General features: G+C 36.1%; 1 long non-coding RNA gene across 3 annotated transcripts in view; it reads left to right on the top strand.

The window, feature by feature from the left end:
- The window catches only part of LOC307187986, a 325,306-nt gene that overhangs the window by 92,133 nt on the left and 207,825 nt on the right, over positions 1-25,348 (top strand). For all 3 annotated transcript variants that reach the window (XR_013828776.1, XR_013828777.1, XR_013828778.1), the window contains exon 3: positions 11,376-11,505. This is a non-coding gene — a long non-coding RNA (uncharacterized lncRNA). The remainder of the gene's footprint in view (positions 1-11,375; positions 11,506-25,348) is intronic.

The raw sequence follows: 25,348 nt of genomic DNA, 5'->3' as shown, positions 1-25,348 counted from the left end.
ATATAACACAATGCTTTTTTTTTTTTAATGTCACCTGGGAATTTATTTGCAATTTTAAATCTCAGGCCCCACCCCACATATACTTAATCTGTACTTTTACAAGATCCTAGATGATTCATATGAACTTTGGTTTTTTTATTATTTTTTAAATTGGGGTATAGTTGTTTCACAATGTTGTATTAGTTTCTATTGTACAGTGAAGTAGGATTTCCTGTGCTATACATCAGGTTCTTATTAGTTATCTATTTTATACATATTAGTGTATATATGTCACAATGCTTTTACGTCACATTTGCTTTATTGTTAGCTGGGTATTTATAGAAGTGGAAGAGAGAGAGCTGCCTGCTGTTAATCACCATTTTTCTTTTTTTACCAGCAAAGCCTGTATGTTCCGTGACCAATGTTAATTTATCCTTAAATGTTTCAATCCCAAGAAAACTTAGTTGACATATTGTTGGTTTCAAGCAAATATTTGTTGATTTATAGATTGGCAGTAGGATTCCCTTGGAAAATGCAAGAGAGTGAACTACAACAACCCTATGAGGGTTGTTTATCTGTATATTAAGAAAAACAAGAGTCATAGAAGTTAGGTGTTTTGAAAGAGTATGCATGCACAGCTAGTACACAACAACACCAGAATTTGTGTGAGGACTTGCCCCAATTATTTAATCTTTTTGAGCCTCAGTTTACTCATCTTTAAAACCAGGATTATAATGCAATTAGAGTGATTTTGAAACAATTAGGAGAGATAGCATATGTATGTTCCTCAGTGAAGCATCTGGCATGTAGCAGATTCCTTATAATTGCTAGTTCCTCTTGCTGCCTTCTGTTTATCCAAAGCACATACTCTAATGCTTTGCATATAATAGGTGCTTTATATATAACAGATGTTTGCTTGATGGGACCGAGAAATTCTGAATTGGCTATAGCTGTGTACTAGTTGCTGTAGAAGAGGTATTTGTGACATTCTTGTCCCTTTTATACATGTTGGCCATGGTGATTAAGAACTTGACTGCTTAGAATCCAGGTTTGAATCTTGACCTTGGCAGCCATTAGCTATGTGATCTTCACCAGAGTCATTATGTCTCAGTTTCCTCATCTGTAAATGCATATAATGGTGATGATGATGATGAGAGTGGTCACTTTCTTATAGATTTTTGGGTGTGTGCAGATCAAAGGAGTTCATACCTATAAACGTTTAAACCATGCTTGACACAGAGTCAACACCCCAAAGTCGTTAGCTTATTGTTCTTCTGTCTTACTCAGGGTACTCACATTGTGTGATAAAGGCCTCTCTCTGAACATGCACACACATAAACACATTCTCTAGATAACTCAAATGATAGCACTCCCAAGAGTGACCCCAAAATGTACAGTATCAATATTGTGTAGGTTTGCAAGTGACATTTTATAAATGGGCACCAAAAATTCTCTGAAGCAAAAAAGAGGGAATCAAATGCCACAAACCAATTAAATAATATGAAGAGTGAAACACTATCTGACACAATCAGGCAACGGAGAATGAAGACCAAGATAGCGTTTCCAGCTGTACACTCTGCTACCCTTTTCCCCCTCGTAACGGGGTGAGTTAAGGTAGAGTGTCATCCTTAACTTTGAATTTTGCTGCTTTTGTCAGTTTTTGTCACAACCTTAACATTATTTAAATGTACTTTTTTGTATTTAATATTCATATTCAGGTGTTCAAGCTATAATTTCTGTTAGTAAAAGTGACATTTCTTAAAGTTCATTATTTTTTCCACATAGAAATCTCAGACATTAAAAAAAAAAAAGAAACAGACTTTAAATAATAGAACAGAAGTGTCTTCAGGCTAACAGCCACCCCTATGATTTGTCATTTTAGTACTTGAGTACTTGGAAGAAATAAGTTTGATAACACCAGAGTCATTTAGCTTTGTGATTAGAAACCTGGCAGTTAGAGCTACATGTCTTAGGCAGCCCTTCACATTCAGTGGAGAGCTTATATAGATTCTGTTGCTTTGACTTTTTTTTTTGCTTGACATTTTCAAGTCAAGATGCACTATATAAAATGCCCATTAAATTTGTCAAGGATTTCAAGTTATCACGGCAATGTTTCTTGATGATAATCAAGAATGCAGCAACAATTATATGGCATCCATCTGTGGGGTTTAGGTGAAGTACTCAACTGAAACCTTCAAATAAATTCACTTACAAAAAGCAAAATGAGTAGTTCTTATGAGGGAGAGAGAAGAGGAATGAGAGCTTTTGAAATGTACCATGAGAAGAAATGCAAGAAAACATCAACTTATTATGAGGGTGATGAGAGGGTCTTTCCAGTAAGATTTTATTGCATATATATGAGATCAATTTTGTCTTTTTCTTTTAATATGGCAGATATTTTTGAAAGTCCTACCAAAGGTACAAAGTATTTCACATGTATTCAATGGCATTAAATGTAGGAGACTGTTTCAAAAAGGCATGCTATTTTTCAGTTATTAGAGTTTGACAAATACCATTTATCATTAATGCTGTTGGTATACAATAATGGAGAGAAAATGAGAGAAAAAACAATTTATCCAGGCTTTGATGTTACATTGTACTAGAAACATGGTAAAATTCACACCTTCAAATCCCTACACTCTGCTTTAATAGCCTGTAATGCTTAATCATACCTCATTCTCACTGAGGGGTCTGTGTTCATTTTTGGTTAAAAGACTGCCATGTCATATTTAACTAATAAAACTTGGCATCATCTGAGACTCCAAACAAAAACATTAAACTACACATTGAGCATACGAGTCATAAAAAGAAAAAAATTATAAATTATGGAGAGTTACTATGTGTGACTTGTCAGGAACATCTAAAACATCTGTATCATAATTCCAACAAGTTGTGGGCTTCATAAGTCTTATCCAAACTGTATAAAATTAATAAAAATAAATTGTAGAAAGAAGTAGAAGATCCATTTAAAAAATAACTTTTAGAGATCTTTAATCTTTGCTGGCATTTAAAAAACGTTATTGTGTACTGCTGTCTTTGCTGCTGGCTGACACATATAATGATACCTATTGTCTGGATTTTTAACCTTTTCTTGGAAGTAAATTGTTGTTCAACACTTGTTTTAAACAGAGTCAATATGTTTTGATCCATGCTTGATTATGCTTTTGATATAGTCTTTTTACTTTTATTTTTAGTAAAACTTAACCTAGTCTTCTCTTCTTGCTAAGGAAAGTATAAAAAGATACAATTCCTTTCTGGAAGAAGAAACTCCCCCTTAGAGAGAATGACATTTCCTTACCCTCTCCTGGAATTTTAGGGCTTCTCAGTGAGGATCTTGGTTTTTTCTAGACAGTAAATAGGAATCATAAAGACCAATTCTTTTTAATGAGAGTAATCTTCACAATTTCCTTTACCTATTCAAATCTTAACCAATCTTTGAGGCTCAGGTTAAATTTTACTCCTTGAATCCTTCTTTGTGCCAGTTCCCTTTCATTTCTGTACTCAGGATTCCAAAGGCATTTGTAGTTTCTTCCACCCACTTTTGCACATAATTGTGTATTTAAAATATTACTTACCTTTCTAAAATCTCATGAAGTAGTGACGTCACAAAGATGGCAACATAAGTTGCTCCTGATTTCTCTCTCCCTCACAAGAAGAAAAACTAACAACTATTCAAGAACAAGATACAGCCAAGAGAATTCTACAACTTCAGGGTGAGGCTGAAGCACCCCCTGCATCACAGAGACCAAGACAGACTGCACTGGGAAAGTAAGAGAAGCGACCACACACTGACTACATTGCCCCTCCCCCAGGCCAGTGCAGCACCACAGGGAGGTTTCCCCTGAGCCTCTTATTCGTCCAGTGGAGAAGAGAACCTGGCGGGCCCCCTTGCCACAGCATTGTAGGTCACTTTGCAGTAGCCCCTACACTGATCTCATACCACGGGGACTGCAGGGGAATCTGTGGGGCTCAACCACTGGGAATCTGACTGTGACAGAGAAGGGGAGGGTCTTACAACAACCAGCACATGGATCTTGGCAGACTGAGTTCATACCTGCAGTGCCCAAGTAGTAATCTCAACCAGCAGCTTTGCTCATGTGCAGAACCAAGTTGGGAGCGCACTCTGAGGAAGAAACTCAGCAGGGTGCTGACTGCTTAATTTGAACCCTCAAACAAGGAATTTTGCCAGACCTAGACCTCAGTTTGCCCACTCCCAGGCAAGAAGCTGGATCACAGCCCCACCTCTTGTGGATAGTGTCTTTCAGCTCCATCTGCCCAAAATGCTGGTGACAACTCCTGGAAGCTCTGTGACCCAGCAGCGCTCAAGCCAAGGGGAAGGCAGGCAGAGGTGAGCGCCTCTAGTGCAAAACCAGTACCAAGTGGGGAGCATCCCTGTGCTATGCACAGGCAGGGGAATTAATTCGTAGACAAGGCTGAGGGTAGTTCCCAGCCCCTCCCAAACTGAGAGTCTGCTTGAGAAACTGAGAGCAGCCTGGAGGGACCCCTCCCACTCCCACCGGGGCAAGGAGCCTAATCACAGCCCTATGCAATGTGGAGAGTGTCCTCTGGCCCCACCTGATGGGAAGAGCTGGCAGCAACTCCTGGAGGCTATGTGACCCAGTGTCACTCAAGCAGAGAGGTGGGTGTGCAAAGATGATAGTTTGTTGAACAAAGCTAGTGGCCCTGTTCATTCGGAGAACTTGGAGTGCAGGTCAGCTTGAGTTAAGACAACAAAGAGCTTTACTGACTTTGGGGTTGTTTCTCCCACTGTGCCCAGGCAGGGAATCTAATTCATAGTGCTGCTCATTGCTCAATACAGCCAGCCTTCAGCCTTCCAAGCTGGGAACCTAACCAGAGAACATGCGAAATTGCATAGCCCATTCAACAGCTCTATGTACAGTGGCCCTTGAACTGCGAGGACAGCCGGTGGCTTCCCCTGCCTGAGTAGCAAAACCAGTGGCCTCACCTGACCAGAGAATTCAGTACACACTCAGCCTGATTCAGGCACCCAAACAATGAGGTGCACAGGCCCTGGGTCCCATCTTTCCGTCCTGCAGTACAGGGAAGCCAATTCATAGCCCCATCTACTACTGAATAGAGTACCCAGTCCTGACCATCTAGTAAGTCTGACCAGAGAATCCAGGGAATCCCAGTGCTCATCCTACAGCCTCACTTATTTAGGGAACCAAGCCATCAGTCCTATGCAATTGTTCTCAGCCAGTGGCACACCACCCCATTTCTGTCTTCAGAGCTTGAACAGTTACCTTGCCCCTAAATAGACCATAATAGCAGTCTCCACCTACCCAAGGACATTACCAGCAGCAGAAACATGCAGAAACCCAAATTGAGCTCACCGGTAAAGAGCTGTCTCTGAAAAATCAAACTTGTAAAGTCTGGAAGAGGAACCCCATTACTCACTACACAAATGCACAGATACCAATATAAAAAATCAAGGATAATAAAAAATATCAGGTAAATATGACACCAAAGGAAACTATTAAGTCTCCAATAACTAACTCTAAAGAAATGAACTGTCAGAAAAAGAATTCAGAATAATCCTCTTAAGGAAGTTTAGTGAACTGCAAGAAAACACAGACAGATAACTAATCAAAATTAGGAAAATAATGCAGGAACAAAATGAGAAGTTTGACAAGGAAACAGCAACCATCAATTTAAAAAAACAGAAATTTTTGAGTTAAAAATATAGTAACTGAACTAAAGAATTCAATAGAGTTTCAAAAATCAACTCAACTATACAGCTTAAAGAAGAACCAGCAACCTGGAGGATAGCACATTGGAAATTACCTAGTCATAGGAGGAAAAAAATTAAAAAAAAAAGAGTGAAGAAAGCATTCAGGAATTATGGAACACAATGAAAAGAAACAATATTCACATTATAAGAATTTCAGAAGGATAAGAGAATGAGAAAGGGACAGAAAATATATTTAAAGCAATAATGGCTACCCATCCTGAACCTGGGGAGAGAAATGAACATCCAGATCCATAAGGCCCAAAGGACCCCAATAGGGCTACACTGAGACACATTAAAATTAAATTGTCAAAAGTCAAATACAAAGAATCTTAAGAGCAGCAAGAGGAAAGGGAAAAGTCACATTAAAGGGCACCCCCGTAAGACTATCAGCATATTTTTCAATAGAAATTTTTCAGGCCAGGAGAGAATGGGATGACATATTCAAAATATTGAAAGAAAATCACTGTCAACCAAGAATTCTAATACTTGGCAAAGCTGTCCCTAAGAGATAGATAAAGACTTTTTCAAACAAACAAAAGCTGAGGGAGTTCATTACCTTCAGACCTGCTTTACAAGAAATGCGAAATGGAGTTCTTTGAGTGGAAGTAAAAGAATGCTAATTGACATCATAAACAGAAAAAGGTAGTGTAAATCTCACTGGTAATGGTAAACATATAGTCATAGTTAGATTGCAATATGATAATGGTGGTGCATAACTTACAACTATTACTTTAAAACTTAAAAAAAAAGAATGTAATAAAAATACTCATAGCTACAATAATCTGTTATTAGTTACACAATATGAAAAACATGTAAATTTTAGCAGCAATAACCTGAAATATGAGGAAGAAGAGAAGTAAAAGTGTAAAGTTTACAAATTCTATTGAAGTTAAGTACTTATCAGTTTAAAATATGATGTTAACAGGTTTGAGATATTTTAGGTAAGCCTTATAGTAACCACAAGGAAAAATCCTGTAGTATTTACACAAAAGATCATGATAAAGAAATCAAAACATACTGATACCAAAAGACATCAACACAAAAAACAACAGCAGGATAAGAAAAATGGAAAAATGGATCTACAAAACAACCAGAAAACAGTTAGCAAATGGCAATAGTAAGCCTTTATTGATCAATAATTACTTTAAACATAAATTAAATTATCCAATTAAAAGACATAGACTTGTTGAATAGATTAAAAAAAGAAAAAGACCCAACTGTATGTTGCCTACAAAAGACTCACTTTAGCCTTAAAGACACACATAGACTGAGAGTGAAGAGATGGGAGAAAACACTTCAAGCAAATGATAATTAGGAAAAAAGAAAAAGCAAGGGTAGCTATATTTATATCAGATAAAATAGACTTCGAAGTAAAAATTGCAAAAAATTATTATATAATTATAAAGGGGTCAATACATCAAGAAGATATAACAGTTGTAAATATTTATGCTCCCAGCATCAGAACACCTAAATACATAAAGCAAGAACTAACAGAGCTAAAAGGAAAACTAAATTGTAATACCATAATAGTTGGAGACTTTAATACCCCACTCTCAACAATGAATAGATCATCCAGACAGAAGGAAACAGTTGTTTTGAAGAACATTATAACCGAAATGAAGCTAACAGATATATACAGAACATTCTATCCAACAGCAGTAGAATACACATTTTCTCAAGTGCTCATGGAACATTTTCTAGGATATACCATATGTTAGGCCAAGACAAGTCTTAGTAAATTCAAGAAGATTGAAATCATATCAAGTATCTTCTCTTACCACAATGGCATGAAACTGGAAATCAATTAGAAGAGGAAAACTGGAAAATTCATGAACACATAGAAATTAAACAATACTCTCCTGAACAACCAGTGAATCAAAGAAGAAATTAAAGGGGAAATGAAAAAATTGCTTGAGACAAATGACAATGGAAACACAACAGAGCAGAACTTGTGGGATTCAGTAAAAGCAGTTCTAAGAGGTTAATTCATAGCAGTAAATGCCTACATTAAGAAGCAAAACAATGCCAAATAAACAACTTATCTCTACACCATAAGGAACTAGAGAAAGAAGAACAAATTGAGCCCAAAGTTAGAAAAATAAAAGAAATAATAAAAATCAAATTAGAAATAAATGAAATAGAGAACAAAAAAAAAAAAAGAAAGAAAAAATTAACCAAAATGTTAGTTGTTTGAAAAGATGAACAAAATTGACAAACCCTTAGCTAGACTAACCAAGGGAAAAAAACAAAAGAACTCAAACCAACAAAATTATAAATTAAAAGGAGACATTACAACTGGTACCACAGAAATTCAAAGATTACAAGAGGCTACTATGGACAGCTATACATCAACAACCTGGACAACCTAGAAGAAATGGATAAGTTCTTAGAATCATTCACCTTACAAAGACTGAATCAGGAAGAAATAAAAATCTGAAAAAAACAATTTCTAGTAAGGAGATTGAATCAGTAATCAAAACTCTTTCAATGAAGAGAAGCCCAGTGCCAGATGGCTTCACTGGTGAACTTACCACACATTTAAAGAAGAATTAACATGAATTCTTCTCATACTCTTCCTAAAACTCAAAGAGGATGGGACACTCCCAAACTCATTGTACAAAGCCAACATTATCCTAATACCAAAACCAGAAGAGGACACTACTAAAAAAACCAAACTACAGTCTAATAGCTCTGATGAATATAGAGGCAGAAATTCTCAATAAAATACTAACAAACCAAATTCAGCAGCACATTAAAAGGATCAGACACTGTAATCAAGTGGGGTTTATCCCTGAGATGCAAGGATGGTTCAACAAATGCATATCAATAAGTGTGAATCATTACATTAATAGAATGAAAGAAAAGAATCATATGATTATTCCAATAGAAGCAGAAAAATCGTCTGACAAAATTCAACATTCACTCTTGATAAAAACCCAACAAATTAGGCAAATTGGGCAAAGGAGGAAAATAATAAAAGCCATATATGATAAACTCAGAGCTAATATACAATGGTGAAAGGTTGAAAGCTTGTCCTTTAAAGTCAGGAACAAGACAAGTGTGCCCACTCTCACCATTCCTGTTCAACATAGTATGAGAAGCAGTCAGGCAAGAAGAAGAAATAAAAGGTATCAGAATTAAAAAAGAAGAAGTAAAATTTGTCTCTATTTGCAGATGACATAATTTTATATATAAAAAGTCCTAAAGACTCAAGCAAAAAATGGTTAGACCTAATCAATAAATTGAGTAAAGTAGCACAATACAAAATTGACATACAAAAAGTAGCATTTCTGTACACTGACAACACATTTTCTGAAAAAGAAATAAATCAATCCCATTTATAATAGTATCAAAAACAATAAAATACTTAAGAATAAATTTAACTAAGGAGGTGAAATAGCTCTCCTCTGAAAATTCAAGACATTGATGAATGAAATTGAAGAAAACACAAATAAATGGAAAGGTGATCCATGTTCATGGATTGGAAGAATTAATATTGTTTAAATGTCACTACTACCAAAAGCCATCTATAGATTCAATGCAATCCCAATAAGATTCCAATGGCACTGTTTTACAGAAGTAGAAAAAAACACTCCTAAAAAAGACCTAAAAATAGGCAAAGTAGGGCTTCCCTGGTGGCGCAGTGGTTGAGAGTCCGCCTGCCGATGCAGGGGACACGGGTTTGTGCCCTGGTCTGGGAAGATCCCACATGCCGCGGAGCAGCTGGGCCCGTGAGCCATGGCCGCTGAGGCTGCGCATCCGGAGCCTGTGCTCCGCAACGGGAGAGGCCACAACAGTGAGAGGCCCGCATACCGCAAAAACAAAAATAAATTTAAAAAAATAGGCAAAGTAACCCTGAGAAAGAAGAACACAGCAGGAGGTATCAAACTTCCTGATTTCAAGTTATACTGTAAAGCTGTAGTCATCAAAACACTATGGTATTGGCATATAAAGAGACAAATAGATCAATGGAACGTAATTGAGAGCCCAAAAACAAACTCAAGCGTATTTGGTCAAGTAATATTTGACAAGGGTGTCAATAATATTCAATGGAAAAAAAGTGTTTTCAATAAATGGTGCTGAGATAATTGGATATTCATATGTAAAAGAGTGAAACTGGACCCATATCTTGTACTACTCACAAAAATTAACTCAATAGCTGAACCTATTGTGGTAATCATTTCACTATATATATAAATCAAACAATCATGCTGTATGTCTTAAACTTCTACAGGGATATATGTCAGTTATTTCTCCATAAAACTGAAAAAAAGAAACCAAAACTCATGAAGACAAGTACCAAGATATCAATGCACAGTACTGATTACTAGGCCCTCAAAAAGTATCATTAGGTTGACCATTTATCATAATAATGCTGTATTATTTTTACATAAAAGTATTATTTCTATATGAAGTCTTAGAAAATTGCAAGCATCCTTTCAAGGATGTATAATCTTTATAAGTTGTATGTCCTATATCTTACTCAAAACTCCTTTAAAAATATAGTAAGATACTCTATTTCTCTAATTATATGGTTAATTGTATATAATATTCTAAAGGAGATTTACTTGCTATTTATAAGAGTTTCAGACAACAAATGAAATGAGTGATGTAGTTTTAATCATTATAACTGGCTAATAATATTGGGTCACAGTTTAATTCTTAGGGTAGAATATAGGTAACAAAAGAGATTTTTATTTAACATCCCAAACCATTTAACTCTTCGTATCATTCACATGATTTTGGCCATATTATTTGATGCATGCTTAGCTGTAGATTATTCAGGTTTTAATCCTCCAGGAATCTGCAAACAAGGTGAACCTCTAATGTTCAAAACTCAGATAACTAAATTCTTTGAATCAGATTTATATGTTAGCCCTCTCAATGACAACAATTGGTGGTTAACAAGATTAACTATGGAATGAACCAGGTAAATAATCCCATTACCCACAGGGATCAGAATGGAGCTGGTTTTAACATATTCCACTGAGACAAAGTAATTAAGTCTCTTCTTTAGGCTTTAGCCCCCTGCAGTACATACAGTACAAGCAATCCATGAATGGAATGTCTTTATCAGCTTGAGCCCAATACTCCTCCAGGAGCTTGTTTTTGACCCACGTTAACCTTTACTTGACCAATTTTTTCCATATTTGGTTAGAATTTTCTCATTGTGATTTCTAGATATGTTGTGGGTAAAATGTGCTGGGTTCCAACAGAGAAAAAAGGTGATCAAGTCTGAGAAGTTATTTTCCCCCTAAAATTTAATTGGCTGAACAAAATATGGCCTTCAGAAATACATGTGATAAACAATGTCTTTGAATATTGGGTTTCTAATAAAACCTCAAAAAAACGAACATTTTTGTGACCCAGTGAGCTCCTGTGGAAGGAAATGATGTACTTTTCTAATGAATTAGAATATGAAATTAAATTATCACCCAGTTCCTCGTAAGACATAGAAAAGGATTATGGGCTATTAATCTTCTCCTAAGAATGACTTAGTTTTCTTTATTTCTTGGGCCTTTGCTATAAAAAATCACTTCATACAAATTCAAATATTCTCAACATGTAGGAAAACAATAGTTATAAAGATCTTTTCTTAGAAAAAACCATCCCATTCTTCTCTCTTTTCCCTTTAATAATAAAGATTTTGTAAACGAGATGGGAGAAACTTTGGAGGGGAAGAGAAGGCATCAGAACTAACAGCCCCACAAGGATGGTGATAAAAAGGAAGAGAAGATACCCATTTCAATCGTTCCTGCTCTTCTCTGCAATCCGTGAGTACTCTTTCCACTACTTTTTGTGACAACTAGTATCTATCTTTTCCATATCTGTGGTTTCTACATATTTTTCCTATAAGACACTTTTGTAAAATGTGTCTGGCTTGCTGGGTATTTAAAAACTCAAGTAGATTTTAATAGACATATGCAAGGAGTGGTTTTCATTATTTCATTTCTATTAAATGTCTAAGCAGGATTAGAATGACTACTGGCTGGTAGAAGCAGATAGGAAAAGGTAATTATGTCTTATCAGAGATAAAGATATTCCAGGGTAGTATTCTATTGTCCTGTGGAGCAGAAGAACTAGATTCCATATGGGAAGATTTAATTGTGTTGTGCATTCTGGAGCAGTGAAACATATTAAGAAATTTACTAAAGGGTATGCAATGAGTAGATTCAGATTCAAGTTGTGTTGAAGGATTTAATTACTGGATTTAGATTGGAGTTACCTGTGTGAATGACCAAAACTTTACATAGAGAGCGATTATTCAATAATCTATTTTCAAAGTTTTCAAAGTGCACCGTAACTATCCTTGCTTCCTATTAAAATAATAATTAGTTTCTTTAGTGTTAATCTTACCTAGAAAGATTATTTAATGATAAACTGAAAGACACATTTAGTTTTATTATTAGCAAAGACATTTTGTAGCATGGACAGCACATCAGAACTTCTCTAGAAGGAAAAAAAACCTTTGTAATTATGAAACGGGATTCTATTTCCATGGTAATTACTTGTATAGTAATTGCTTTAACCACTTGGCATTTAGCCTTTATGTGATAGTACCTGCCACTTATGGTCACCATGAGTTGGCTTCACCATCATTTTTTACTTTTGATGTTAAAGTTTTCATCTAATTTACTTTAAATTTTGCTGAGGATATTACCACCTCTCCTTGGTTTCACTGCCTTTGATTGTTGGTTGTCTACACAACAAACAAAAGTTGTGATACAAAAACAATTAAATGTCTAATTATAAAAAGCAAAATCACAGATAAAAGCCTATAATTTATAAGGCTAACAACACTCTATAAAAAGTGAATTCATCCATTAAACATTTTTGCTCAGAACATAATACATGTAAAGGACTATGCTAAAGGCCACTGATAAGAAATGGGAGAATTAAGAAGTATCATCAAAAGAGACAGCAAAAAAATGATTCAAAGCAGTAGTATGTTCAAGATAGAAAGTGAAGTAGGTATAAATGTCAGAACATATATACTCAGGTATGCAAGAATGATTACATCCTTTGTTTTAAATCACCTCTATTTTGATTTCACAATCCCATCCAGCCTGGATTGGCTGGATGAAATTTCATCTCAGTCATTATTAGGGCTCCTGTTTTCTATCAAAACCTTGAGAACTGGGGGGCACTGTGTAGTACCCAGAACTAACAGACTGTTACAGAATTGATGATATACCCAGGTCCAATTTTTGGTAGTCCCTTGAAATCCAAAAGTTCTTTGCTTTGATGCCACCCAAGGGTTAGGAGGATCTTTGCCAGGTTTGGGAGCACTGGTTTCACTATTCAGTTATTCTTTCTGAAAACTGCTAACTCATCTATCTGACATAGACTGGGAGTGGGGCTCAGTTCCTTAGTAATCTTGGGACCAGCTGATTTTCCCATTCTTCCCACACCAGGAATCTACCAGTGTGGCCTCTCTTTCTCTGTCCTCCTTGATGTCTCCTCCCCTCTCTTCCTTTCCTACCCCTCCCCTCTTTCTCTCCTATCTCCCTCCAAGAATCAAATATCATTTTCTCCACGAACTTCAGGTTTACAGAAAACAAGAGCTTCCGATTCAGATTCTTTTCCTCTTTCTGCCTCCTAAACTCAGGAGAAAAATCAAAGAGAACATACACAGAACAGTATCTCAATAAATTATACTGACACTAGATATACAGTCAGCCCTCCATATTCACCGATAAGGAGGGCCGACTATGGGACCTAGGCATCTGCAGATTTTGGTATCCATGGCCGGTCCTGAAGCAATCCCCCACAGGTACAGAGGGACAACTGTACAGTCATACGGCGTAAAAGTTGATTTCTATCTGTTTTATATTCTCTGAGACAGAGAGTTCCAAACTTCCAGGAGTGCATTTGGGGTATGGGATGAAAATATTAGCATTTCTATTTTTTATTTGGATAATATTATCCTTTACACTTTTTAATTTTGGGCATATTTTACATGCGCATGTTATGTTGATACAATAGCAGGTATATATATATATATATATATATAAATACCTATTGAGAATGGAAGCGTAAATCTATATGGGTACCTGACATGTACAAAGCAATGTGCTAAATATTCAGGGTCACAGAATATTCAGTCAGATCTTGTGCTTATGTAGTTTACTATTTACTAGAGGAATTAGAAAATGAAGCTTATAACTATACCACAGACCTGTTCTGTATAAAAAGATCTTTCAAAAAATCCTATTATAAGGTTTCAAAAGAGGAAAAGTTCACATCTAGCTGTGTGTTTGTGTGGTGGGGAAGTTGGGTAGAACATGGATCGGGAAAACTTCGTGAAAGTGATACTTTTGGACTTGAGTCTTGAAAATAGTGTAGATACTGTCTGTGAAAATACATTTAGGGAGAAGGGTAATTCATCTCATACATGAAGGTCTTTGGACACCCTTGAAGGTGCACAAATAATTTGTAGGAGGTACTCAGGTATGGATTTTTTTTTTTTTTAAGGAATTTTGCCCTTTTTTTTTTTTTTAAATTTTATTTATTTATTTATGGCTGTGTTGGCTCTTCGTTTCTGTGCGAGGGCTTTCTCTAGTTGCGGCAAGTGGGGGCCACTCACCATCGCGGTGCGTGGGCCTCTCACTATCGCGGCCTCTCTTGTTGCGGAGCACAGGCTCCAGACGTGCAGGCTCAGTAATTGTGGCTCACGGGGCTAGTTGCTCCGCGGCATGTGGGATCTTCCCAGACCAGGGCTCGAACCCGTGTCCCCTGCATTGGCAGGCAGATTCTGAACCAGTGCGCCACCAGGGAAGCCCAGGTATGGATATTTTTAAAGAAACAAAATTTCTCATTCTCATTGTGCATTCTTTCTTAAAATCTATCTGCCTGCTTTAAAAAATCTCAGGACATAAAGTGGTGATTCCAGAATTCATGTTTTGTTTTTTGTTTTTACTTCTACACAACACCTGTACATAGGGAGGATTCATTAATACATTAGAAATGTTGCAACTCCCAACTGGCAATTTTTAAATTGATACTTGAAAGAAAGGTAGGAGACTCAGAATGGTGATTAGGAGTATACAAAATACATCACAACTCTATGTAGAGCACAGCATAATGATTATTGTTGATTCTTGATGTTATTCAAGAACTCAGTGATATTACAATAATAACTTCAAAAGCTAAAAGGTTTATAGTGCTTTAAAGTATCTAGAGTTTTCACATATATTCTCTCACTTGTTTTTCCAATATCCTTATGAAGTGGCTAGGACATATTCCCAAATTACAGAAGAAACTGTGGCTCAGAGAGTTGACGTAACTGAGCAAACATTATACCACCCTGTATAGAGGAACTGTAACTCAAATACAGGCCTTTGGAATATATCTTATGTACATACATACTACTATGTTGTGTTTTTGCTCCATCCTTGCACATCTGCAAAGAATACTGAGTAAATTGGGTAAAAATAAAATTCAAAAAAGATAATTGACTCATCATCAAATATAACATAAAGACTATATCCCCAAATTTCGATCCCCATCTATATCCTTGCTTCCAAAGTACAGTTCACAGACCAGCGAAAATAATATCACTTGGGAGGTGATGAGAAATGTAGAAACTCTGGCCACAAAACCAGACTTACTAAATCAGAATTTGCATCTTTAACAACATCCCAGATGTTTCAGTAAAATTTGAGAAGCACTCGTATAGATGACAAAGCAAACCTCTCCACACAGGTAAAATAGCTTGTTTGGCATTTACAAAATTATTTCTACCAGTGAATGATTCAAACACCTGCTTCAGTAGTGGAAATTCTCCTTGTTATCCATAAAAATCCAAAGACAGAAGGGGGAAAAAGGCAGCCACAAAGAGGTGACTCTAAAGTTTATTTCCCTAAATTCTGATGGACTTCCCTATGCTTCCAATACTCATAAGGGTGTTTTTTTTGTTTTTGTCTGTTTGTTTCTTTTTTTTTAGCATAAAGTTAAAAAAAGAAATATTTATAAAGTTGGTGGTGGTTTGTTTAAACTCACTGCACTTTTGTAAATTTTAAATGACAAGTATGTTCTGCCATTAATAGAGTTTTTGGAGCCATTCATACAAATGTGCCAGCACATGCAAAAGCCACACATTCTTTGTTAAACTAAACAGTCCTAAGCATTGTGTGGACTCCTGGCATAGTATGGCTAAATATTCAGACACATGCCTATACAGTACTGTATGTTCTGCCAAATAGAGGGAAAACAAAAGAAAGAAAATCATATAAATATACTGGTAAACATTGACTTTGTAAGGAACAGCATAAGCTGTGTTGGAAAAAAATGTAGAGCATGATTCAAAGAATACATTAAAATTTTTTTCCTTAGGAAAATGTATCTAATTTGTTTTTCATGAAAACATGTATTTAGCAGTGGGGAGTTTTTCATTGGCTAAGATATTTTGGCATATTTATGCTGTAAAGGTGATTGGAATAATATTTGCATTCATTTTGCACTGAAATTTGAAATAAGTATAAGATATACACTTTGTAACATAAAATCATTGCCAGTCAGGATATACTCCCTTTAAGGAAGCATAATTCAGTACATGAAAATTCAAAGTGACTAACCTATAAATATGGGGGAATTATTCATGTTACCAAAGGATCTTTCCTTTACCAAACATCTATCACAGGATATCTTTAAATAACTAGCTTCCTTTTAGGACATTTAAAAGTACTAGATTTAAAATTTATGATGTTCAAGAAATATCTAAAGGCATACCTGTTATATAAGGCATAGGTCTAGGTAGGTGATTTTAGAAGTCCTTAATGATCATGATTATGCTACAATTATTAATCATTACCAACTGAGGAGGAATTTGAAAGGCTAGTCACCAGGCCAACGTGATATTTCCTCAAATACTTTCTCTAGCCACAAAAGAATACATCCAAACTCCCTTTAATTTTCTCCTGGTATGATAATTTTCTAAATTGTATTCTATTACATTTATAAGTATTTATTCCAGAACAATTGCTAATTTTTCAAGAGCTATTTGAAATTCATCTCTTCTTCCATAAAAATCAGTGCTTTGCTCTCCTTTCTCTCCAAACACTTTGGGCAAAATTGCACAATTAAATCTCCTGACCAACCTCAGTTTCCTCTAGGACCTCTCATAAACTCCATCATATCCTGGCAGGTGTGGTGAAGAAGTGGTTCAGACAGATCGAGTAGCTTGTATTGGCCGTTGCTAGCTCACTTGTCCATTCTCATTGGGTCTGGTGAAACTTGTAGCAGAACCAGTTATTAATTTCTCATTCATGATTTTGCTTCTCGTACAAACTACTATCTGAATCATGCTGGTTTTTATTTACCCTCCATGTATCATAGAGTCTAGTGATTCTCTCCACTGTAGGCCCTTCTTTAAATTGTCGCCAGTGTTTATCTTCTAAGAAACATCTGGCCATACTACTCCTTTGTTTAAAAGCTTCCCATGATGTCTCATGTAGGGTGGGAGTTTCTCATCTGCAGAGAAATGATCCAACGACTGGGCCTAACTGAGTGAATGATCAAGTAGTATTAGAATAAAATTCTTGGAGTCTACCACAGATATATGGTTTTATATCAGCCCTCCTAAACAATGGGAAAAACAGCCAATAATAGCCTTTGTATTTCAGTCCAAGACACAAGAAAATTGTCATTTACATTCTTATCCCTCCCTTTTTAATACCTGCTATTGTGTCCATCTTCTCATTTCCACATAGTTTAATCAACTCAACTTAATCCATCCAATGCTAACTCCTGGTAACGATGTTTCTTCTTCTATGTACATTTTCTATATAATGTTATCTATCTCTTTGTGGATGTAAGATTTGTTTTATCTTCTCATTCCATTTTCATAATTTTGCTTCTTATTCCTTTCTAACTAAGGTACTTACAGCGCCTCTGCACACAAAAAGTGTATTCTATCAATTTTCTTTGTCAATTCAGCTGGCACGCTCCCTCAGCATATGTTTTGTGCCATTCTGAGCAAGATTGGAAGGCAGAGCTAGGCATATGCAGAATCACCTTAAAAATGGGGATTTTCATAAAACTGTTATTTGGAAAATAAAATAAATTCATGTTGGCTTGTAATTACGCTGACCCTATTCATCATTTCCCCTCGTGTATGCTATTCCATAGCTGGTCGGAAAGACTTGTCATTTCCTGACTGCACTAGACTCTTGTAGGACCAAATGCCATTTCTCAAATTTGAAATTCTTTTCCTTTTTTTCTCACCTGGAAAATTCCTATGCATGCTTCAGAACTCAAATGTCATCTCTTTAGTGAAGTCTTCTAAATTTCTCTGGGCAGAATTATGTTTTCTCCTTTGTGCTGTGGTATTTTAAAATTCACATTAATACCCATTTTTTAATTTTTAGTATGGAATTTAAGAAGTCACATCAGTATATATAACAATGGGTTACTTAAAAGCCTAGGCTCTGGTCATACTATAGTCAGAATAAAAACAAAGAATCAGAAGGAAATTTTGTTCATTCCTTGCGAAGAGTTCTCTCACCTTAGGAGAAAGACCAAGAAGCATACAAGGACACCGGGTGTATAATTTAGAGAACTTTATGTGCTAAAATTATTTTAGTTGTCCAGCTACTGAGAAAAATCCAGAAAAAATGTAAGCTATTGCAGCAAGTGAACTAGCTCATATTCTTACTTACATTGACAGGCTACAAACTTCAAACATCACCTCTAACATTTCAACCAATATATTAGATGTTCCTGAGCCAATTTCCCTGCCTACGTAACTCTTTCATTGAATTACACACAGGTTGGGAACTTGTCTCATTAATATTTCACACAGGTGTACTATACGACGTTCAGTTCTTAAGCGCTCTGGTATTTAGTGTTTGCAGACATATAAAAGCACACCTTTTCATGGAATGAGACACATGCTTTCCCTTAATCTGCTTCCAGGTGTTACCTTCTAACTTATTTTGGGAAGAATTCTGTTATTTCTGGAAGAAGCATTGAGAAATTTTCAAAAGGAACTAGTGACTCTTAAGATAAAAATGTTTAGCCGTTGAAATTCTATATTGGGATTTCTATCTAATATAATGAATTAGAACACATTTGAATTAGAACTTAAAGGAATCTTTCTCTGTTTAGGAGTCTTTATCAAGTTTTGGGAATTAATTTCACTATTTCAACCAGAGCTTTCATAATGGTCTGAATCCCTTTGTACCTGATTTGCTTAGGTTATAGTAACTAAACCAGATTCTGTATTATGGAGGCACTCGAACCAGCTACAATTTGTTCTTACAGGTCTGACTACTATTTCTCAGTTTGTTAAACATATTTCCCAAAGTATCATGTTTGAACAGGCAGCCCACAATCTGCATTTTCAGGACAAGCCTGTAAGGAATATATTACTTAATTAATTTATTTTTTATAACATAATTTTTTTTTCAGGTGGTCTGTGCCATTCTTTTACTCTTGTGTCAGGTGCCAAAATATTTCAAAAAGGAAGCTTACTTCTGCCATGTGTGATTTCTGATGTGTGATTTCTTTGGATGTCATTTTGCATTGCATGTGAGACAGCTATTTTTTATTTCTTGATGTCTGTTTCACCCAAAGAAAATCTGTATTTTGCTTTCTGTAAGAAAAGAGCAACTGGGTGGCATTGGAAAAACTTCCACCCACTAACATAGAAAAATATTCAATCTGTCCCATTACATTGAAGTGGGAGACTTTAAAGGGCAGCATACCCAGTTAAGGAAGATATATTTCCATCTGTGATCAATAGCATGTGAAGAACGGCTCCTCTCTGAGCTTCATCCAGAGCAAAATTACCTTGGTAGTTCCTGGACCGTAGGCACTTCATGAATTTCTAAGGTTGAGCAGCCATGGGAACCATACCTGATTCCAAGGGGGAGACCGTTCTCTCTGTGAGGTCCATGGAATACAACTTTTCACTATTCCCCAGAGCTGCAGGACAGCTTTTAGAGACTGTATTCTCTATATTGACTGCATAATAAGCAAGAGATAAATAGGTCCCAGAAAACATTAGAATAGGGCTCGTATGACAAATGTTTTCTCATTCCCTTCTGTTCTTCCATTCCTCTTAATAGAGAAATAATTTGATTTCCTGATTGGTTTGAGGGAATTGAATATGTTTGCCATAAAAGAACCAGAGCATCTAGTTCTCTTTAGTCAAATGGAACCTGTTTTATCCTGAAGCTTGTACTCACACCTCATCTTGCTATCTGAATATTTTTATTTCATTTTTATTCAGACATATAAGGATATATAAAAAATTAAAAGGCAATAAAAGTCTAATAATAAGGTTTCTTTGTAAAGCTATATATAGTATTTCACTTTTTAATAGTAAAGTCAGTGTACATTCTGAGGTCTCTATTTGGTATCATCTATCAGTTTTCTTCCTCCCTCCCTTCCTCCCTTCCTTCCTTCCTTCTTCCTTTCCTTCTTCCCTCCATTCCTCTCTCTTCTCTTTCTTTTTTCTCCTGATGAAGAAAACAGAATTAACCATAAAAAATATTTACTCATTTGAAAATAAGAATTTCTTTCTATAACACATGAACTAATCAGGTCTGTTCTTAGTGGGTGCACATAATTTAACCTGAATTTCTCCACTTGATCTGGGAAAATGCAGACCAACAAAAGGCACAAAAAAGAAAAAAAAAGTCTCACTTCTGTATTATATTCATTTTTTAGTTAATTTTGAGTTTTTCTTCAATAAAGATTTTTCTTCCTGGGATTGCTGGTCTTTGGGACTGATGATAATATTGTTTCTCCTAAAAAGCTGGACCTATTGATGATAAAGGGCATTATAGTTTTTCCTTAAGAAATGAGAAATTAAGATTGGTTACTGGTATTTTTTTTTGGTATAACCTTAACTAATTCTCTTGAAGGTTACTGTTGAGAAGGCATTATCAGGCTGCATCATGGGTAATAACAAATTGGGAGGATGTAGAGAACCAGAGTAGAAGGTAGAAGACAAAGGAATGGACAGGTTGGGGAAAATGTGTGAATCCAGGGAATACTCAGAACCAGGGGTTCAAAACAGAGCAGTGTTGAACACAAACAATGTTGTATAACTGAGAAAACATTGGACAAGGAACTAAAGGCAACTAGCCCTGCCACTAATTAGCTGTAGCCTTAGACAGGGAGGAGCATTTAAGTCACATAAAGCATTTTCTCTTAGGAAAGCATGGGATGCCCAAGTGATTGAGGGAGACTGAAATTCTCTATCCAAGATGATAGACTATTTTATTAGGAAATACCACAAGTTTATCAGCCCACAAAATTTCTAGTTAGCCTTTTCTTTTCTTTATGGAGGCATAGATAGAACAAATACTTTACATTAACTTATTTGTTAAATCACAGACTTGCCTTAATTTCTAAAAATATGAGGTAATTATTTAATCCTAAAATGACATTTACTTTTACAAAAAAAATTATACAGTCTCTTTAGGCAGGATGTACAAGAGTCTTGTTTATTGGAAAGAATGTGGGACCTGCTTGTATTTACCAAGCAAAGTAGCTTTTTTTTTTTTTGATAAACTTGCCAATTGTGAGGCTGAAAATGCAAGTGTTATTCTGTCAGGAGACAGAACCATGGACAAAATGACACTTTACTCACCCTTTCCAAATTTATTTCTATTTATGTTACTACTAGATGATGCCCAAAAGAAATTTAAACTATTTTTACCCTTCACGTCTGAAATATACTCCCTGCACATTTCCTCCTCAATAATTTCAGCAAAGATGTTTTTTCTCTGTTTCCTTTGTGAGACTATCAATAGAATGATGTTATTATTTGGGGACATTTTTCATGTTCTTTTATAAATCAAGGATTAGTCAGAGGAGATTAATTAGTGTGTTGATTATTCAGGACCTTTAACCTCTCTTTTTTTTCCTTCTTCTCCTCACCTTTTGGTTATTTCATTACTCATTAACAAGCTTATCAAAGAGTGGGCAGGGAGAGGAGGTGAAAATCGTCATTTTCTACCATTTTCCAGGACTGGTTAAAAGTTTTAAGTGTGGGAGTGAGGGTAGTTGGGACAAGAGGAAAGGAAAACTATTAACAGAAATGAGATTTTTTTTTTTATGACTCAGGTATTTCATCTCAAGTGCAAAGGAAAGATGAATGTACTGTTACCTTTACTTTTTAAAAGCATGTTTTTATAAGAACAGCATACATTAGTTTATTTATCAAAGTTGAGTCAAATAATACTATTCAGAAAACAGAATACAAAGCAGAGAAACTTCTAAGTGCACATAGCTTGAAATACCTGTTTGCTTAGTTCCTACCTTACAAGTAATAATGAGTCCTTGATCCCCAAACTCCCATCATCCTTAGATATTCTTTTCCTTCTGGACATCAGGTGAATTAGCTCCTCTGTTAATTTCCAATAAAGTTCTTTCTATACCTGGTACTCTGGTATTCACCTGCTAGGACCTCCTTTTAGCTTTGCTGGTCATCATTTCCTATAGGTCTAGAAAAACTGACTGTCCCTTGGGAAGATGCTGTTGTCAGTATTCAACCTGTAGGAGGAAGAATAAGGATGCTCTCCTCTTTACTACTTGGTCCCAAACGTGGACACACGTTCTGCTCCTAATTCTCCAAAACACATATGAGACCAGAGTGTAACATTTAACAAATGTTCTTAAGACTTAGGGATAACAGAAGAGTACCCAGTACAGGGACACTGCAAACTGGATTAAATATTAGGTATGACTCTTTAAGCTCTGTGTGTATCTTAAAGAGAAGTATTTCTTTCACCATCACTCTGGGAAGACTTCAGTATATCCATGCACTGAGTAGTGCCAGCCCTCTGCACACATCTAAAGCCTCCAAAGAGGGAGAACTCTTTCTCAACTACAGTCTGAGATCAAGTTCTCAGTTTCTGATCCCAAATGGTCTTCATTTCAGGATAGTCACTCACTATCCACCCCCTACCTATAGGAACTGCCCTTACCTGTAATATCCAACAATACACTCAGATTAGAATGCATAATCTGACATTAGTGTATTGCCCAACATCTGAGTTATTTTGCTTGACATAAGCCTCTTTGGACCACAAACGATCCTGGTTAAGTTGTGCTTCATCAAGTGAAGACCTATTTCTTCTTATAGGTGGTCCTCTAGCTTAAGAATTACATGAGATTTTGTAGTCATTATGGTCTTAATTCCTAATCTCTTGATGTCAATTTCTTGACAAAGAGCATGGGCACATGCACAGACACACACACACATGCACAGGCACACAAACACACGCACACATACTAACAAGGAAAAATTTATAGAGTCATTGCACTGTAGATCATTATTCCAAGTATTTCTCAGAAAGATACTGGACCTAGAGATGCATTGTTTCCCACAGAAACCCCACTATTTCACATAATCATACTGAGCAGATTATTTTCTTAGAGCACAGCAAACTCCTTCATTTCAAAAGAGGAACTCTGTTTTGCATTTCCTTGACTAGAAATACTTATTACAGTGGTTTTTAAAAATCAAAGAAAGCATGTGAATTCAAGTCTCCACTTCTTTCAAAGCTAGGGCTACCGTGAACCTTTGAAAATGGTTATTTCTAACTTCCTGTATCATCAAAATTCAAAGATTTGGGGGGGCAAATCTGGTTAGAGCTCAATAAATTTGTACTTCTCCCCAAGCAGTCTTTTTCCATAAAATTATTTCTCTGAAGCATCTATACCATAAATAGCAGCTTAGTCTTGAAAGGATGGTAGAAGGCAACCTGCCTTAGCCTTCCTGTATATGCCAGCGCTTTCTTTGCTGCAAGCAAAAGGCAAGCACAAATTTAAAACTATTTTTTGTAACAATTTTGCTTTTAAGATTTTTGTATCAGCTCATTCCCATTTGGCTTTAAGTGTTATTTCTGGGTTAATAACATTCTATCTCTTTCTACTTACTAGGCTGTCTTAAGCAATATTTTGTTCTGCTGCTTTCTTGGATTGCAGGGCATCAGTTTCAGTTTATTTCTATCCTGTCTTCTTCCCCTGATATGGCGTCTCCTCTTTCTGTAACAGCTTATAGCAAATCTTTTCCTTCTCAGATTCTACTGTGCCTTTTATAGTGGTGACATGTAATGCCAATCTGTCTTATTTGATTCTAATTAATATGCCTCCAGACCCTCTCTGGGTGACCTGACTTTTAAGGAACACAGCTAATTGGAAGACCCATCATAAATTATATACAGTTACATCATTCAATACCATAATATAAGTGAAACATAAACTGATATCTTCACAATCACTTAGTACCTAGGGTTATGAGTAAAGGAGAGATTGGATTACATTTGAATTATATCCCTTTTTCTCTTTGAAATGATCTGTAAAGAAAGGAAGATGCTTGCAAATTTTCTATTTTTATAGAATGAAGATTATGCTCAAAGAGGTGTCTAGATTTTGCAACAACCTTTAAAAACTTAAGTTCTCCCAGTGTGCACCTTAGCCTGTGTTAATGGGTTGAATTGTGTCCACCTCAAAAAATTATTGAAGTCATTACCCCCAGTACCTGAGAATGTGATCTTATTTAGAAATAGGGTCATTGCAGATGCAACTAGTTAAATTAACCTGAAGTCATACTAGAGTAGTATGGTCCCCTAATCTAATGACTAGTGTCCTTATAAATATGGAAAATTTGGACACAGACATGAAGACAGTGGGAACATAATGTGAAGATTAAGGCAGAGATTGGGGTGATGATTCTACAAGCTAAGGAATGCCAGAGATTGTCACCAAGCTGCCAGAAGCTATGGAAGGCATGGACAGATTCTTCCTCACAGCCCTTGTAAGAGGAAGCTGGGACATGGAGGGAGAGTCTGCCCGCTGGGAGCTGCTCTGGAAATGCTATGTGAAGAAGAGAGAGCAGGTGAGCTATACCCTGGCTTCTCCTTCCCTCCTGCCCTCTCATGTCTGGTCAGTGCCTCCTGTGGGCTGAATTTAGCTGTGAGCTGGCAGGCAATGGAGGCTGGGAAATGTAGTTTGCAGTGAAAGTATAAGAAATATATTTTTTGTCCCAAAAAGCAAAATAACTGGCAAGGCTAGCATGGAATGGCTTTCAGATGTGGTGGCGGGAGTTGCCAATTTTTCAAAAACGGTACCCACATTTTGTTAAAAGGTGAACTAACATTTACTCAGTGTTTACTTCATGCCAGCCACTGCTGATGTTTTAATATTTATATACATTATTTCATTGATTCTCTATAAGCCTATGATAGCAGTTTTATTGTATACATTTAATAGTGAAGGAGACTAAAACATAGAATACTTAGATGTTTTATACATGATTATATTTCTAGTGGCTGGTAGAACCAGAATTTGAACCATTTGTTTTGTTTGAGTCCAATCCAATGCCCATGCAGTTTCCCTGTTTTATCTCATTAGGCTGTGGGTCATGTTGAGGAGATAAGGTTAGAGATTTGTAATAGATGAAGAGGAAAGAACCTGCCAATGAAAAAGCAGTAGCCTTTGGAGGCAACACAAAAATGGGTCAGGCAGTTGAACAGCAGATTTGTGTAACTGGTATAGTTGCCAGATAGTAGAGTAGCTGAGATGGTGACTCAGTATGAACAGGTAGTGGAATTTAAAACCTAGTTTATGATACTATAATGGATGCATTGGGATATACAT

This window comes from Stenella coeruleoalba (assembly GCF_951394435.1).
Source record: "Stenella coeruleoalba genome assembly, chromosome: 6".
In the NCBI taxonomy this organism is placed as follows: Eukaryota; Metazoa; Chordata; class Mammalia; order Artiodactyla; family Delphinidae; genus Stenella; species Stenella coeruleoalba.
Note: the sequence above shows the minus strand (reverse complement) of the source record. Positions and strands in the feature narration are given on the sequence as shown.